The sequence below is a fragment of the Salvelinus fontinalis genome, chromosome 7 (genome assembly GCF_029448725.1).
Source record: "Salvelinus fontinalis isolate EN_2023a chromosome 7, ASM2944872v1, whole genome shotgun sequence".
In the NCBI taxonomy this organism is placed as follows: Eukaryota; Metazoa; Chordata; class Actinopteri; order Salmoniformes; family Salmonidae; genus Salvelinus; species Salvelinus fontinalis.
In genome coordinates, this window is record NC_074671.1 from 65798468 (window position 1) to 65818049 (window position 19582).

Consider the following 19582-nt stretch of genomic DNA (forward strand, 5'->3'; position numbering starts at 1 on the left):
TACCTACGTTGATGAAGTCTGTTACATTTATCTCCAAACGGCTGCAAACTCATTGGGTTTGCTTCTTGCCAAAACAAAATATCCTAAAACATGTTATGCTGTTCATGTCATTATAACAAAGGGAAAATTCTGTGCACTCAAAAATTAAGTGTCAATTTAGCACAACTATTTCACCAATACAGTGTTGCCTTCAATCAAATAAATAAATTAATCAGTTAATTTAATTGAACTGTTGGGGTTACAGAGGGTAAAGGAAGCATTATGAAAGATAGTCAGTCAGAGTGACCAGGAGGGGTTTTGATTTGTATTTATTATTGATCCCCATTAGCTGCTGCTAAAGCTTCCTGAGGTACAGCAAAATTAAGGCAGTTTATACAATTTTAAAAACATTACAATACATTCACAGATTTCACAACACACTCTGTGCCCTCAGGCCCCTACTCCACCACTACCACATATCTACAGTACTAAATCCATGTGTATGTATAGTGCGTATGTTATCGTGTGTATGCGTGTGTCTGTGCCAATGTTTGTGTTGCTTCACAGTCCCCGCTGTTCCAAAAGGTGTTTTTTTTTTAATCTAATTTTCTGCTTGCATTAGTTACTTTTTTATTATTTTTTATTTTTTATTTTTTTAAATAAATTTTATCCCCTTTTCTCCCCAATTTTCGTGGTATCCAATCGCTAGTAATTACTATCTTGTCTCATCGCTACAACTCCCGTACGGGCTCGGGAGAGACGAAGGTCGAAAGCCATGCGTCCTCCGAAGCACAACCCAACCAAGCCGCACTGCTTCTTTAACACAGCGCGCATCCAACCCGGAAGCCAGCCGCACCAATGTGTCGGAGGAAACACCGTGCACCTGGCCCCCTTGGTTAGCGCGCACTGCGCCCGGCCCGCCACAGGAGTCGCTGGAGCGCGATGAGACAACGATATCCCTACCGGCCAAACCCTCCCTAACCCGGACGACGCTAGCCCAATTGTGCGTCGCCCCACGGACCTCCCGGTCGCGGCCGGCTGCGACAGAGCCTGGGCGCGAACCCAGAGACTCTGGTGGCGCAGTTAGCACTGCGATGCAGTGCCCTAGACCACTGCGCCACCCGGGAGGCCCCTTGCATTAGTTACTTGATGTGGAATAGAGTTCCATGGTGTCATTGCTCAATATAGTACTGTGTGCCTCCCATAGTCTGATCTGGACTTGGGGACTGTGAAGAGACCTCTTGTGGCATGTCTTGTGGGGTATGCAGGGCTATCCGAGCTGTGTGCCAATAGTTTAGACGGACAGCTCGGTGCATTCACCATTTCAATACCTCTCATAAATAAAAGTATCGATGAAGTCAATCTCTCCTCCACTTTCAGCCAGGAGAGATTGACATGCATATTATTAATGTTAGCTCTCTGTGTATGTCCAAGGGCCAGCCGTGCTGCCCTGTTCTGAGCCAATTGCAATTTTCCTAAGTCCTTTTTTGTGGCACCTGACCACACGACTGAACAGTAGTCAAGGTGTGACAAAACTAGGGCTTGTAGGACCTGCATTGTTGATAGTTTTGTTAAGAAGGCAGAGCATCGCTTTATTATAGACAGACTTCTCCCCATCTTAGCTACTACTGCATCAATAAGTTTTGACCATGACAGTTTACAATCTAGGGTTACTCCAAGCAGTTTAGTCATGTCAACTTGCTCAATTTCCACATTATTTATTACAAGATTTAGTTGAGGTTTAGTGAGTGTTTTGTTCCAAATACAATGCTTTTAGTTTTAGAAATATTTAGGGCTAACTTATTCCTTGCCACTCACTCTGAAACTAACTGTGGCTCTTTGCTGAGTGTTGCAGTCATTTCAGTCGCTGTAGTAACTGACGTGTATAGTGTTGAGTCATCCGCATACATAGACACTCTGGCTTTACTCAAAGTCAGTGGTATGTTGTTAGTAAAAAAAAAAAAAAAGCAAGGGACCTAAACAGCTACCCTGGGGATTTCCTGATTCTAACTGGATTATATTTGAGAGGCTTCCATTAAAGAACACCCTCTGTGTTAGACAAGTAACTCTTTATCCACATTATAGCATGGGGTGTAAAGCCATAACACACAAGTTTTTCCAGCAGCAGACTATGATCGATAATGTCAAAAGCTGCACTGAAGTCTAACAAGACAGCCCCCACAATCATGTTATCATAAATTTCTCTCAGCCAATCATCAGTCATTTGTGTAAGTGCTGTGCTTGTTGAGTGTCCTTCCCTTGATTTTCCAATATCTAGACTGTTCTCCCAGCAGTATTGAGACAGAAAACATAGGGTTAATTAATAGACATGTGTAAGCAGAATAAAGGCTGAGCTCAGGAGAATGTACAGACTGGGTCAGCATGGAGTTAAACACTAGACATGCAAAAACAAGAACATAAGCGGAAAATGTATGCCGTGCTGTTGTTATAGGCATGAGGAAGTAATTACATAGGTCCTATGACTTGCGTTGAGACATGGAATTGCATTATGTATGTGTGCTTGTGCTGTTGTAGGCCTGAAGGAAGTCATTGCTTAGTCTTGTGACGAGCATTAAGGCATGTGATTGTATTGTATGTGTATGTCTGTGCCATTATAGGCTTGGGGAGAGCCAGTGTGTAGTCACATGAGTATCATGGGACAGACGCATGCATTTGTGTCAAGAATTGAGACAGAAAGATAATGGTGGCAAGAGGCCAAGGGGTGTTAATCATCTACATAGAGGGGAGTGACCATGTGTGTTATCTGAAAGTGGAAACCTATAAAGTCTGAGGTCTGTGGAAAGAGAATGTGGTTCTTCCATGGAAGTGCACGGCTTTGCTACTTTGTAATAAAGTCTAATTTGAATTCACAGGTTCCAGTAAAGGTCTAATATTTCTGAGTCAATATTCCACAACACTATCAAATCAAATCAAATGCATTTATATAGCCCTTCTTACATCAGCTGATATCTCAAAGTGCTGTACAGAAACCCAGCCTAAAACCCCAAACAGCAAGCAATGCAGGTGTAGAAGCACATTGTATCAACCATACAATTTTTCAATTCCTCATCAATCCAAGGAGATTTAACCGTTTTACAGTCATTTTCTTAATGGGCGCTTGCTTATTAGTAACTGGAATAATCAATTTCATAAATGTGTCAAGTGCAGCGTCTGGTTGCTCCTCATTACACACCACAGACCAGCAAATATTCTAGAAATAGCATTACACAATCAACATCTTGATAAACTCTATGCAAAGGAGAAGTGTCCTGCAGGAGGCTACGACCCCTTCTCATGTAATGGGGTAGGGCCTTCCCAAGGATCCCAGAATGCACGGACCGTGTTAGTGGGGGAACAGGAAGTTCCGGGCAGGCGTGCACCATTCTCCAGTGTAAAGAAAGCGCCAGAACGGTGCAGTCAAGAAGATTAGCTAAGTGTCCGTTTCTATGTATTACTAAAAGTATCTAATAGCACGTTTAAACTTTCTAATATCAAAAGAATGTCATACCATTTTAAGTAATACATCCGTTAAGCTATTATCACGTTTGATAGAGGTTTGATGTGTTTTTGTGTCAAGCCGAGTGAAGAACGCGATAACTATTTTACAAGTTAGCGTTAACGTTACATAGTTAGAGCCGTTGGGGTTTGTCTGAGTTGATGTACATCATTTTCTCAAGGTAATTTCATAAAGAATCTATTTACTTGAGATGTCTGAATTCGTTTTGCAAGTTATTGGTTTAGTGTAAAATTCACGAGCTGGTAAAATGGCGGCACCAATAATAACAATATTCAAGTCAATACAGGGACATTCCTGTGAATACAATGGAACAAATTTAAAGTGCAGCCAGTGAGGGTGCAGCAGAGAGAGGGTTGCACTACTGTTTTGAAGCTGAATGTAATGATTATCAATTTTTCTACATGTGTACTAAATTTCAGATGCATTAACGTTACGTTGTTTCTATCTTTATCTATATATGTTACTAGGGTGTGAACAGAAATACTATCGGTTTTGATAGAAATAATACAGTGAAGACAATGTTATTCAGCACGATAGTTCATAGTGTTGCCTAAAACAAACGGTAACCTTGTACTAAATGGTTTTTGTCATTTATGCATTTGGGAATTCAGGAAATCTACTATAGTTTAAGTGCACTTAAGTTGTGTAGCCTGATTTTAAAGTGAATACTTTGTCTAATATGAATTAATTCATGTATGGTTGTCAATGTTTAGCTACCAGATCTATTGAAGTGAGATCAGTGCTTGACTTGGACAGCAGCTCACCGGAGCAGAGTACCGTCACCTCACATTTCTACTGTTTGAGCTCATGTTCCTCTTATAGAATATCAGCTCAAAAGTATTGTGGAGCTTCTGCACATAAATATAAACAATATTTTTAGAAAATAAAGTGGCAGAAATGTCAAGACTAACTTTTGTGTCCGTTTCTCTTTATTACTACAGGCCGACTCAGATTAAGTCGGAGGCCGGTAACATCAACAGTGAGGAGGACAAACCCGCCTGCCCCTCTCCTTCCACACGGAGTCCAATCCTACAGTCACTGGGTTCTGATTGTGACAGTGGAGCCCAGTTTGCACCGCAGGATCCAGAGACGGCATCAGTGAAGCTGGAAGACTGCAGTCAAACACTGGAGCTGAATGTCAACATTAAAGATGAAGAAGAGGAGGAGAAGATTGGGAAATCTGTTTCTTCTGGTAAGAGCAGGTTCTATCTAACTAAGTTTGTTGTTTGTTCCAACTTCCCACTGTGTATGAAAAGTTGCAGTAGAACTGTTTCATGATGAACTGTTTCAATGAGAAGGTAGATGTTATTTCATGCTACTGAGACTTGCATGGTTTGACACCAGTTTTTGTATACAGTTGAAGTCGGAAGTTTACATACACCTTAGCCAAATACATTTAAACTCAGTTTTTCACAATTCCTGACATTTAATCCTAGTAAAAATTCCCTGTCTTAGGTCAGTTAGAATCACCACTTTATTTTAAGAATGTAAAGTGTCAGAATAATAGTAGAGTGATTTATTTCAGCTTTTATTTCTGGGTCAGAAGTTTACATACATTCAATTCGTATTTGGTAGCATTGCCTTTAAATTGTTTAACTTGGGTCAAACGTTTCAGGTAGCCTTCCACATGCTTCCCACAATAAGTTGGGTGAAATTTGGCCCATTCCTCCTGACAGAGCTAGTGTAACTGAGTCAGGTTTGTAGGCCTCCTTGCTCACACACGCTTTTTCAGTTCTTCCCACAAATGTTCTATAGGATTGAGGTTAGGGCTTTGTGATGGCCACTCCAATACCTTGACTTTGTTGTCCTTAAGCCATTTTGCCACAACTTTGTAAGTATGCTTGGGGTCATTGGCCTCATGATGCCATCTATTTTGTGAAGTGCACCAGTCCCTCCTGCAGCAAAGCACCCGCACAATATGATGCTGCCACCCCCGTGCTTCACGGTGGGGATGTTGTTCTTCGACTTGCAAGCCTCCCCCTTTTTCCTCCAAACATAACAATGGTCATTATGGCCAAACAGTTATTTTTGTTTCATCAGACCAGAGGACATTTCTCCAAAAAGTACGATCTTTGTCTCCATGTGCAGTTGCAAAACGTAGTCTGACTTTTTTTATTGTGGTTTTGGAGCAGTGGCTTCTTCCTTGCTGAGCGGCCTTTCAGGTTATGTCAATGTAGGACTCGTTTTACTGTGGAAATAGATACTTTTGTACCCGTTTCCTCCAGCATCTTCACATGGTCCTTTTCTGTTGTTCTGGGATTGATTTGCAAAGTACGTTCATCTCTAGGAGACAGTACGCGTCTCCTTCCTGAGCGGTATGACGGCTGCGTGGTCCCATGGTGTTTATACTTGCATACTATTGTTTGTACAGATGAACGTGGTACTTTCAGGCATTTGGAAATTGCTCCCAAGGATGAATCAGACTTGTGGAGGTCTACAATTCTTTTCCTGAGGTCTTGGCTGATTTCTTTTGATTTTTCCCATGATGTCAAACAGAGGCACTGAGTTTGAAGGTATGACTTGAAATACCTCCACAGGTACACCTCCAATTGACTCAAATGATGTCAATTAGCCCATCAGAAGCTTCTAAAGCCATGACATAATTTTTGGGAATTTTCCAAGCTGTTTAAAGGCACAGTCAACTTAGTGTGTGTGAACTTCTGACCCTCTGGAATTGTGATATAATGAATTATAATTGAAATAATCTGTCTGTAAACAATTGTTGGAAAATGGCTTGTGTCATGCACAAAGTAGATGTCCTAACCGACTTGCCAAAACGATCGTTTGTTAACAAGAAATTTGTGGAGTGGTTGAAAAACGAGTTTCAATGACTCCAACCTAAGTGTATGTAAACTTCCGACTTCAACTGTAAATCCCTCTCGGACAAGGCGACTTTTATCAATATTTGGCTCTATTTCTTCTCAGATTATATAATGCTAATTAGCATCAAAGTTGACATCATGCAAAACTTATCACTGCAAGCTCTTGCACGTCATCTCTAGCTGACACCTTTGCTAACAGGTATTATGTCAATAAAAAAATTGCACAAGACAGTTCACATAATTGTCTATTTAAATAAATGTAGCTTATTTATAAACGACTAAATTTAGCTTACATAATTAACCCAGAGATCCTTACCTTTGCCTCGATTCGGCACTCTTGTCCAGATCATCATGGCGTTTGTAGGTCCTTATGATAGCCACATTAGCAGCTAATTAAAATTTCATTTTTGTGGTTGGTAAGTACAGGTGAATATATTGATAAAAGTCATCCTGTCCTAGAGAGATTTACACGCTTATCAAAACGTCAACCAGGGTAAGCCTACATGAAACACAGCCCTTATTTTAAGTGTTTCTAAAATCCTCTGAGGAAAATGAATGGTGGGAAAATGATTGGAACCATTTCCCTGTTTGACTGCTAGGTTTTATGCGTATTAGGATTTATACTGTGGTACTCTATTGGTATGCAGCTATCCGAGGCTAGTGGGGTGTGGATGAGCTGGGACACGCGGTAAGATGGCGGACCAGAAAAAAAGTGGAATGGGGGATTGCAGTGGGGGATTGTACAAGCCTTCTGGAAGATCTGATTAAGAGAAGATGGTGGACCAGAAAATAAGGAGAGAAGTGGAATATGTTTTGAGTGAATATGGAATGGAGGATCACACAGAGCCTTTAGAAGAGCTACAAGAGGAAAGTGAATGTGACAAGAGTGAGGATGAATTAACTGCGATGGACAATAAATACTTACATGTTTATACTGGAATGAGCGTTCTTTCCACAAATTCACTTGAATATAATGTATAGTGAATTTCTTCACGTTTCTGAGTAAATCCTATAACATGCACTGCGGGAACACAGTGACATTTTCTTACAGAACTTCCTAGATGGACGCGACTGTGCAAATAATGACCCCGAGAAGGAGCTGAGTGTAGAGGGAAGTTGAGTTGGTGAAGGTAACTCGGAGGGAACTCATAATGATTTCTCCTATATCCAGCAAGCGCTCCGGATTTCGCGATTGGGAACAAGAATTGTGACTCAAATTGCTCTCCGGAACAGGGCGGCATTGAAAGAAGTGATATTGAGATTAGGTTTAAGTGTTAAGGAGGAGCAGTTTAAATGGAAGATTCCAGGTGTCTGTGACGCCTGTCGTTTGGTTGGTCTTAGATCCGGTGTAGAGCGTGGGGAAACAGAAGGCATCTGTCATGCTGAGTTTTGATGCAGAGTCTGCCAGATAAGGTGAAGGTAGGAAGTGTCAGTTATCCCATGAGCGCTTTTGTTCCATAAATACTACAGTGTTTTGGGTGTCATTCATGGGCCTGTTGCAGCAGTGTGTAGGTGTGAGATGCTTAGATGTGAGAAGTGTGCATAGGGTTGCAAAGGGTCGGAAGCTTTCCAGTAAATTTCCATGGGAAGTTGAGCCATGGAATTTGGGGGATTTTGCTTAAATTCCTCCAAAAAGTTAGTTTATAACAGTGATTTTTTTCTGGGATACACATAAGGCAATTCTAGGTCTTGTGGCATATTTTGCATCTTGCACACTAATGAGATGCTATTGAGCCCACACTACTACACTGTCTGAGCCAAGGACTACATGCTTTCTGGTACGTTTTGATTACAATACTGGGTGAATATATTTTATGACATATATATTATTTTTTGTTAACTAGGAAATAGTAACCTACCGCAAAGTGTGTTTGCTAGTTAGTTGTTTCTACCATGTGGGTTTTGGCTTGTTTGAGCCTGCTAACTGAGTGTTAATTCATCTCCATACATGTTTCATTTTTTTTTTTTATCTTACCAAGGAGTTGTTTAATCTAACTGCTTAACTATTTATCTGTACATGGAATAGCATTTGTTTTGTTTTTTACTCCTTTGTTTCTAATCTTTACAGGAAATTGCCACAGGCACTTTCTGATGTGTGGAGACATTTCACTGCAGCTAATGTAGAAGGAAAAGCTGTGTACATTTGCAAATACTGTGCCAAATCATATGTGAAGAATGCAGCTAAGATGTAGAATCATCTGGCCAAGTGCATAAAGTTCCCTCAGCTCTCACACAAGCAACCTCTGACAAAAGTCCCTCTACTTCTATTCGAGGTGAAAATTATGAATCAGTCACCTTATCGATAGCAACAGCTCATGGTCCTCCTGGAATCAGAAGTTTTTGTTGACTCATTGGAGGAACGTAGTCAGAGAAATGCTGATGAATGTCTTGCTCGAGCTGTGAATGCAACTGGTTCACCTCTGATGCTCACAGGCAATGTGTATTACAAGAGATTTCTGAATGTTCTTCACCCAGCATAGACCCCTCCAACCAGATATGCTTTATCTACTAATTTGCTGGGTACAGAGTTCAAGTGAAGGTCCAGCAAATCATAGAGAAAGCAGACTGTATTGCAATCATCTCTGATAGGTGGTCGAATGTTCGTGGGCAAGGAATAATTAACTACATCATCTCCACCCCTCATCCAGTATTCTACAAGAGCACAGACACAAGGGACAACAGAAACACCGGTCTCTACATTGCAGATGAGCTGAAGGCAGTCATCAATGACCTTGGACCACAGAAGGTATTTCCACTGGTGACAGACAATGCTTCGAACATAAAGGCTGCTTGGTCTAAAGTGGAGGAGTCCTACCCTCACATCACACCCATTGGCTGTGCTGTTCATGCATAGAATCTGCACGTCAAGGACATCATGGCCCTGAAAACAATGGATACACTCTACAAGAGAGCGAAGGAAATGGTTAGGTATGTGAAGGGTCATCATGTTATAGTAATCTACCTCACCAAGCAAAGTGAGAAGAATAAGCACCACATTGAAGCTGTCCAGCAACACAAGTTGGGGTGGTGTTGTCATGTTTGACAGTCTCCTGGAGGGGAAGGAGTCTCTCCAAGAAATGGCCATATCACAGTCTGGCGGTATGGACAACCCCATCAAGAGGATCCTCCTGGATGATGTATTTTGGGAGAGAGTGTTAAGCAGCCTGAAACTCCTGAAACCTGTAGCGATTGCACGGATTGAGGGAGACAATGCCATACTGTCTGATGTTCAGACTCTGTTTGCAGATGTAAGAGAAGAAATTTGTACTGCCCTGCCCACTTCACTGTTGCTCCAAGCAGAGGAAACTGCAGTTCTGAAATACATCAAAAAGCGTGAAGACTTTTGCCTGAAGCCCATACACGCCGCAGCGTACATGTTGTACCCCAAGTATGCTGGCAAGAGCATCCTGTCGGGTGCAGAGATCAAGGCCTATGGTGTCATCACTACCGTGTCTCGCCACCTTGGCCTGGATGAGGGCAAGGTTCTTGGCAGTCTGGCGAAGTACACTTCCAAGCAAGGGCTTTGGGATGGAAATGCAATATGGCAGTCGTGCCAACATATCTCATCAGCCACCTGGTGGAAGGGACTTTGTGGATCTGAGGCTCTTTCCCCATGTTGCCTCCAAATCCCACCAACATCAGCCGCCTCAGAGCGCAACTGGTCCTTGTTTGGGAACACACACCAAAGCACGCAACAGGCTGACCAATACAAGGGTTGAAAAATTGGTGGCCATCCGGCCAAATTTGAGGCTTTTTTGGCCTGACAACGAGCCATCCTCAACAAGGTTGGAAAGTGGCCGTGAAGATGAGGCCTCAGAGTCTTATGTTCAAGAGGTGGACATTGAGGAGGTCCAGGGAGAAGACATGGAAGCCTGAGAGGAAGAAAACCAACGCTTTAGTTTCTAGACTATCAGTTGCCACACGTTCCTGAATGTAGACATGCCTTCTGATTTAGTTACATACAATCCACAGCTAGGCTATTTTATTTAAATTAGCTATTGATCCTCTGTAGCTAAATACTCCTGGTGTAGTATTGGGAATGATTTAATTTCTTTCTGAACAGACTGCAGAGTGCTGCAGCAACACACTTCCCACAGCTATTATTCTATTAGGAGATAAATGAAGAAGTGCAATGCTGGAGAGATGAGTTGCCGGCTCATGTCTATAACAGCACAGAGAGGGAGAGAGGTCATAGAAAGTGAATCTCATTTTAGTTCTGTGAGAGATACAGGCGTGCTTCTCTCTCACCACAGTAATGGCCACGCCTTGGTCTAAATAGGCTACAATGTTGCACAGACCATTAACCTGGGACGGCCCAACATTAATACATTCTTAGAACATCAGGCACGTTTTCATATTACGATTTTATGGGCATGACAATTACAGAGGAATCCAAATGTAACTACTCTGATTGCTTTTATGAAGATTTCTACATTGCAAACATTGGAAATTATTTTTCATGCTACCTGATCCTGGCAAATGGGTTCCGGAACGAAAGACTACAGAACTGAGAAGTGCTGGAGGATCCGGCTCAATTAAGCACCGCCCTTCTCATATAATGGGGTATGGCCATCCCAAGGATCTCTGAATGCGCGGACATTTGCACCAAATATTTTTTATAACTAAACAAAAATAGACTGCAACCAGTTGTTTCCAATAGGAACAGATGAGTCATATTGGGCAGAGCCAAGCTAACAAGATCCTATTGGCGCGTTCTAGTACACATTTATGTTAGGGAACTCCTCTGTGAAGTGCTCGTGTACAATAACTCAATTCGCCTTTGCTTTCCTTCTAAACAATGCTATAAAAATAATTACTTTTGCAAAGAGTAAAATCTACAAAACGTAGTCCACTCTGTTCATAACAGATTTTAGTTCTGGGAACAGAAAACTGTATTAAGATCAGATGTTTCATAGATTACAACATTTGCAGAATGTCGTCCAAAATCCATCTCGTTCCATCTTTGGTTTGGTGTAAAATTCATGAGCTGGTAAAATGGCGCTGTCCACTTCGGTCTGCGTCAACGGACTTCAGTGCTGGTGCAGAGAGACAATTTCAGGTCGCACTACAGGTTTGAAGCTGAATGTAATGATTATCATGTGTTCTAATATTCAGACACATTCAGTTGTTTCTATCTTTATAGATGTTACTATGTTGTGAACGGAAATACTATTGGTTTTTGATGTGAAATAATACAGTCAAGACAAGGTTATTCAGGGAAATAGTACATAGTGCTGCCTACAACATACTGCAACCTTGTACTAAATGTTTTTGTCATTTCTGCATTTATGTGAATTTGGGAAATCTACTATAGATCAAGTTCACTTACGTTGTGTAGATTCATTTTAAAGCATGTACTTTGTCTAATTTTAATTATTTCATGTTTTGTTGTCAATGCTTAGCTGCCTGATCTGTTGAAATGACTTGGACAGGAGCTCACCGGAGCTGAGTACCGGCACCTCAAATTTCTACTGTTTGAGCTCATGTTTCTCTTATAGAATATTAGCTCAACAGTATTGTGGAGCTCCTGCACCTAAATATAACACACACACTGGAGAAAAGCCTTACTCCTGCTCTGACTGTGGGGCGAGTTTCTCTCGACTGGGCCACTTAAAAACACATGAACATATACATACAGGAGTGAAGCCTTACTCCTGCTCTGATTGTGTAAAATGCTTCACAACATCAGCTGAGCTAAATGTTCATCAGAGAACACACACAGGAGAGAAGCCTTTCTTCTGCTCTGACTGTGGAAAATGCTTCTCTCAACTTTCCCACTTAAAAACACATGAACGTATACATACAGGATTGAAGCCTTACTCCTGCTCTGACTGTGTAAAATGCTTCACAACATCAGCTGAGCTAAATGTTAATCAGAGAACACATACAGGAGAGAAGCCTTTCTTCTGCTCTGACTGTGGAAAGAGTTACTCTGTACTGTGCAACTTAAAAAACACATGAACGTATACATACAGGAGTGAAGCCTTACTCCTGCTTTGACTGTGTAAAATGCTTCACAACAACAGCTGAGCTAAAAGTTCATCAGAGAACACACACAGGAGAGAAGCCTTACTCCTGCTCTGACTGTGGAAAGAGTTTCTCTCTACTGAGAACCTTAAACACATGAACGTATACATACAGTAGTGAAGCCTTATTCCTGCTCTAACTGTGGAAAGAGTTTTTCTCAACTGGGCCACTTAAAAACACATGAACGTATACATACAGGAGAGAAGCCTTAGTCCTGCTGTGACTGTGTAAAATGCTTCAAAACATCAGCTGAGCTAAAGGTTCATCAGAGAACACACACAGGAGAGAAGCCTTACTCCTGCTCTGACTGTGGAAAGATTTTCTCTCAACTGGGCCACTTAAAAACACATGAACGTATCCATACAGGAGTGAAGCCTTACTCCTGCTCTGACTGTATAAAATGCTTCACAACATCAGCTGAGCTAAAGGTTCATCAGAGAACACACACAGGAGAGAAGCCTTTCTTCTGCTCTGACTGTGGAAAATGCTTCTCTCAACTTTCCCACTTAAAAACACATGAACGTATACATACAGGATTGAAGCCTTACTCCTGCTCTGACTGTGTAAAATGCTTCACAACATCAGCTGAGCTAAATGTTAAGCAGAGAACACACACAGGAGAGAAGCCTTTCTTCTGCTCTGACTGTGGAAAGAGTTACTCTGTACTGTGCAACTTAAAAAACACATGAACGTATACATACAGGAGAGAAGCCTTACTCCTGCTCTGACTGTGGAAAGAGTTTCTCTCTACTGAGAACCTTAAAAACACATGAACGTATACATACAGTAGTGAAGCCTTATTCCTGCTCTAACTGTGGAAAGAGTTTTTCTCAACTGGGCCACTTAAAAACACATGAACGTATACATACAGGAGAGAAGCCTTAGTCCTGCTGTGACTGTGTAAAATGCTTCAAAACATCAGCTGAGCTAAAAGTTCATCAGAGAACACACACAGGAGAGAAGCCGTACTCCTGCTCTGACTGTGGAAAGATTTTCTCTCAACTGGGCCACTTAAAAACACATGAACGTATCCATACAGGAGTGAAGCCTTACTCCTGCTCTGACTGTATAAAATGCTTCACAACATCAGCTGAGCTAAAGGTTCATCAGAGAACACACACAGGAGAGAAGCCATACTCCTGCTCTGACTGTGGAAAGAGTTTCTCTCGACTGGACTACTTAAAAACACATGAACGTACACACAGGAGAGAAGCCTTCCTCCTGCTCTGACTGTTGAAAGAGTTTCTCTTGAATGTGTCAGTTAAAAAGACACCAAGGTAAACATAATCTGATCTGATCTGTAGATTTTTTTTTAAACAACAGCTGAGCTAAAAGGTCACCAGTGAACAGACACAGGAGAGAAGCCTTATTTCTGCTCTTAATGTGGCAAGAGTAACTCAAGAAAATGTGAAAGTCACCAAGTAAAATACTACTCGAGTTAAAGTCTAAGTATTTGGTTGTAAATAGACTTAAATATCAAAAGTAAAAGTGTGAGTAATTTCAAATTCCTTAAATTATCCTCTCCTGCAGGGGTGGGCAATTCCAGTCCTCGAGAGCCTGATTCGTGTCACAGTTTTGTCCCAACCCCAGCTAACACACCTGACGCCAATTGTCACCTAATCATGATCTTCAGTTTAGAATGCAATTTGATTCTGTTGTGTTTGCTAGAAAAAGTGTGACACCAATCAGGCCCGAGGACTGGAGTTGCTCACCCCTGCTCAATGGGATGGGTGTCCCTAAACCGGGTGTGCTAATGTGCTAATGTCACTAGAATGACGTTGTATACAACAGACAACTTTCTGGGACATAGACATGTCTTTATATCGGCAGAAACCTAAAATTATTGTTAATCTAACTGCAGTGTTCAATTAACAGTAGCTATGACAGTGAAAAAATATCATGCTATTGTTTGAGGAGAGTGCACAACAACAAAACATATCTAAACATCATTGCCAATCAGATGCATCCCTTCATGGCAGCACTGTATCCATCTGCAAGTTGATCTTCAGCAGGATTATGCATTATGCCACAAGGCTTGGTTCCAAGAACATTACAGTGAACTCAGCTCACTGAATTCACTGTAATCGTGCATCTGTGGGAGGAGATGGAACGAGCGATTCGGAGTAGATCCACTCCCAGCCAACTTGACACAATTGTAGGAAGCATTGTAGTCAACATGGGCCATCATCCCTCTGAAACGCACACAACACCTTGGACATTCCATGCCCCAACGATATTAAGGCTGTTCTGAGGACAAAGGGGGGTGCAACTCAATATTAGGAAGGCGTTCCTAATGTTTTGTACACCATGTATATCAGATAAAGATGGTGTGATGATCAGTTTTTAGCATTAGTTTGGGTGGATTATTTTATATTACTAAATAACTTTTGTTTAATGATGAACAAGCTATAAATTTACTACTTGTGTTTATTAAATTTGTCTTTTAATTCTAGATTCATTATTTTAGTCATTGATGATGAATGTATTTGAATAACTGTATTGAAGTTAATTGATCTGATGGCAGGTAGCCTAGCGGTTAAGAGTGTTGGGCCAGTAACTGAAAGGTTGCTGGTTTGAATCCCGAGCTGACAAGGTGAAAAATCTGTCATTGTGCCCTTGAGCAAGGCAATTAACTCTAATTTGTCTTGTAAATCGCTCTGGATAAGAGCATCTGCTTAAATGACAAGAATGTAATGAAAAATGTTTGTACATACATTTTTTTCTCTTGTGTATAATTAAATGAAATAAACTGTTTGAAGTGAAATACTGTATATACAATACACAACATTACCACTTTGTTGACCCTGGTCATAGGTACAGGACCATAGTAAACTAGACTATGTAGCAACTGTTGTTAGTAGCTTACAGTTTCCATGTAATACAGCATGTCAGATCCCTAATGATTAGGTGTACAGGCTGCTACATTTCTGCTTGTGTCTGTCGGCAGTGATGTGTTATCAGGCTAAATAACCACTATTATGTTGTTTTTGGTTTGCTAGTTGCACCAGTAGCATGGTATTTTCCTGCAATGGTAGTGACCAAAAAACAATATTTTTCCATTGTACTAGAGGCCTAGGAACATAGAAGAAACTGACAGATGTGTCATAATAGCCCGGAAGTAAAGCTGCACTGAGAGACACATTTGAAATGGAATACATTGAATACATGCATCAGGGTGGAAACAATCACAGTACAATTCATGTAATACATTAAATATATACATCAGATGGTATTGGGGAGCTATTTCATAGGGTTTTCACAGGTACATTATTTACCCATTTCAATCTTATACCAACCAACCCTATGCTTGGTGTGACTGTTATGGACAGAGCAGACCATCTGATATGCCCTTAAATATTGTAATATGCAACCTGGAAATAAAATGGAAGAGGACCAGTGCTTCGACAGTGTAAGTTGATAAGAACTGCCTAGTTAAATAAAGGTTAAATAAAAACAGCCGAAACAGTTCGGAACTTTGTGCATATATTATGACGACATTTTGTTTAGTTTTCGTTTTGGGCTTTTTTCGCGCTATTTGTGCGCACACATTTTTTCCTGGAGGCAAGCCAAAGTCAGTAGCCGAAGTCTAAGCCCCTTCATTGGTCAACAGAAGGCTTACGCTCATTGATATAGGCTATAGCAAAAGCCATTTTACTGGTTGTAGTGTTTTTTAACTATAATGCAGTCGATTTGTGATGATGACACAAACATTATATGAAGCAGGACAGTCATTCAAACCTTAAAATCCAATTATAATTTGTAAACAGAGAAAGGAGTCTATGGCGTCTCAAAATGGACAAACAGTGCTACTGCCACTTTTTCTCGTTTTTCAAGCAAAGGTCTTTTAAGGGAGTATGCGAGCACACTCGTTAAGAAGGCTAGGCGAACCTAAGCGATGACAAAATAAGTTTTCTTTATAAAATAAATGAATATTTATAGCAAATGCAACTCTAACTAAATATAACTCCAAAGGAACTCTAATTAAAGGGATAGTTCAGTCAAATTACAAGTGTCCACCTTGGTTTCTTCACCCTGTATATAATCCCAATAATGTGAACGTCAGCAGTGAAGTTCTGATGATGGAGGACTTTCAGTACAGCAGTGTTCCCCAGCCCTGGTCCCAAAGGGGTGTACATGTATGTCTTTGCACTAGCACTCACATACCTTATTCAATTCAAAGGCTTGAGTTGCTTAGTTGAATCCAGTGTGTGATTGTTAGGGCAAAAACAAAAAAGATCACCTCTATGGATCCCCAGGACCAGGATTGGAAAACAATGTAGTACATACCAAAAAGTGTGATGATGCAAATTATATACAATTATCATTTTTCTAATTTGCATAATCCCACTTTTTCCCACATCCCACTTTTTTTCTCCGTACTGAAAGTGCTCTATATTGAAAACTTGACTGCTAACATGCAACCTTTTTGGCGTTGTATTAACAGTAGACTAATGAACAGAATACGACAAGTACATTTTTGTTGTTGTAAAAACGTTCTTTTCATAGCACCTACCGCTCCATTAAAACCTGTTGGGGATGGGGGCGCTGTTTAGACTATTTATGCTAATGTGGCTAATTTTTTAAACGGCTTCCCACAAAATCCTTGATCGTACAATATGCATATTATTATTATTATTGGATAGAAAACAGTCTATAGTTTCTATAGGAGTTGAAATTTTGTCTCTAAGTGGAACAGAGCCCATTCTACAGCAATTTCCCTGACATGGAGTCAGATTTGAGAAACGTTGGCCACTTTTCTGAAGTCATTTAAACGGGCACTGTCGTTGCTATGACTATACGGACACTTCTTACGTCTTCCCCTGGATGCCTTTACGTGATGACGATTCCAACGGGCTCGATTGCTCGTTCACAGGCCCTACAAATGAAAAAAACCTTTAGCTAGCAAGTCTTTTCTTGCTGCGTAACGCGCGTGGAAGACACCGACCCTCTCCTGTTCCAAGCGTTAGTTTAGCCTGTTATATTTCTCCGGTCATCTTTTCACTCGTTATAGGAGTTACAAACATCACAAAGTAGTTAATTTAAAGCGTTTTATAGCAATTTATATCCGTTTAGTGCGATTTTGGGACATTTATTTTTGCAACGATGTGAAAAGTTGGGAACGCTTTTCAGTTCATCCCGAACGTAGTTGACATTTCCACATGGCAAGAGGACAGCTTTCCACCAAAAGACGATTTCTCCCAAGAAAGGATCCTTTGCCCAAGATACTGATGGAAGAACAGCTCAAGGTAGGACATTTTTATTATGATAAATCGTGTTTCTGTCGAAACATTTTAGTGGCTTAGGACGCCATGTTTTTTGACGTAGCTTCGCTTGGCGCAAACTGTATTGAAAAGTAAGGATAAATTAAAAAATGTAATAACGCAATTGTATTAAGAATTAAATTGTCTATCAATCCCTGTCCACCCTATATTTTTTAGTCACGTTTATGAGTATTTATGTATAAGAGTAGATCACTGTCTAAGTGGCGCAAGGACGTTTTCTTTACCAGCTTGTCTACATTTCACATTGTCTAACCATGATTTTGGTGGCTAAATATAAACATTTTCGATCAAACTGTATATGCATGTTGTAATGTGATGTTACAGGAGTGTCATCGGAAGAATTCTGAGAAGGTTAGTGAAAAAATTAATATCTTTTGGCGATGTTGACTTTTATCGCTCACTTTGGCTAGAATCAATGCTGGGCTGCTAATTGCTATGTGCTAAGCTAATATAACGATTTATTGTGTTTTCGCTGTAAGACACTTAGAAAATCTGAAATATTGTCTGTATTCACAGGATCTGTGTCTTTCGATTCGTGTATGCTGTGTATTTTTACGAAATGTTTGATGATTAGTAGTTAGGTAAACACGTTGCTCATTGTAATTATTCTAGTCCATTTGTGATGGTGGGTGCAATTGTAAACTATGCCATATACCTGAAATATGCACTTTTTTCTAACAAAACCTATCCCATACCATAAATATGTTATCAGACTGTCATCTAATGAGTTTTTTTGTTGGTTAGGGGCTATAAATATCTTAGTTTAGCCGAATTGGTGATGGCTACTGGTGTTGGTGGACAAATAAAAGATGGTGGATTATGCTAATGTGTTTTTAGGTAATAGATGTACATCTTTACATATTGTGTCTTCCCTGTAAAACATTTTAAAAATCGGAAATGTTGACTGGATTCATAAGATCTGTGTCTTTCATTAGCTGTATTGGACTTTAATGTGTGAAAGTTAAATATTTTAAAAAAATATTTTTTTTGAATTTCGCGGCACTGGTTTTTCAGTGGGGGGGGGGGGGGTGTGCCGCTAGCGCCACGCTGATCCTAGACAGGTTAAAGGAGTAGTTCACTATTTTACAACTTGAAGTCCTGTATGTAAGATTACTTGGTTTGTATTCAGGGGACTAGGTACAGTATGTACTCAGGAGACGAATCTCTGATCTTAGCAGTGCCTTTCTTACACCTTCACAGCATTGCACTGTGGTTCTTCAATGTTTCCCTGCCGCTGTTCGAACTGATAAAACATTTGTGGATCTTTAGAAAATGTCTCCTGTTTCTGCCGTTTACATCACGTTGCAATGATTGTTTTGCTAAATGTTTTTGTTGTTGTAGACCTGGCCCAATGGAAACCTGTCCAGTGATGCCATCTCTAGATCCTGCAGTGCAAACAAGTCTCCACTGTCACAATCAGGACCCAGTGACTGTAGGTTTAGAATCTGTGTGGAAGGAGAGAGGCAGGCTGGATTTGTTCTCACTGTTAATCTGTCAACTCTGTCTGAGATCAACCTCCTGGTCATCCTCCGTGCAGGCCACACCCCCTCCCATTGTACTGTATGTATGATCACATTTTGAACAATGGCTGCCTAAAATGCTGTGGTGCTTACTAACACAATAGGAAAGGTGTGGTAGATGTGGGCCATCACATTTGAGTTCACAGCTCTTTCACTCTAAACATTCATATCAATGACTCACCTTGAAATGGACCATCAATACCAGAGTTCTAGAAGTTCTAGAAGACTATTTACATGATCAACTGGGCATTACAACATCCTGACCCTCAGCATAGTCCTGGGCATATATTGAGCTCCAACAAAGGGGCGTGGAAAAGGTCTGTTGAAATGAATACTGCAGTGGTGTGAGAAAGGTGACACAAGCTTCCTCTCTGATTCCATCCCCCAATAGTAACTGGGTCATTATTGGATTGTGGTGGTAATGCTGTCCCTGGA

General features: G+C 40.7%; 1 protein-coding gene across 1 annotated transcript in view; it reads left to right on the forward strand.

The window, feature by feature from the left end:
• Positions 1 to 19582, forward strand: part of LOC129860172 (zinc finger protein 883-like) — a 483924-nt gene that overhangs the window by 333519 nt on the left and 130823 nt on the right. The window lies entirely within an intron of this gene.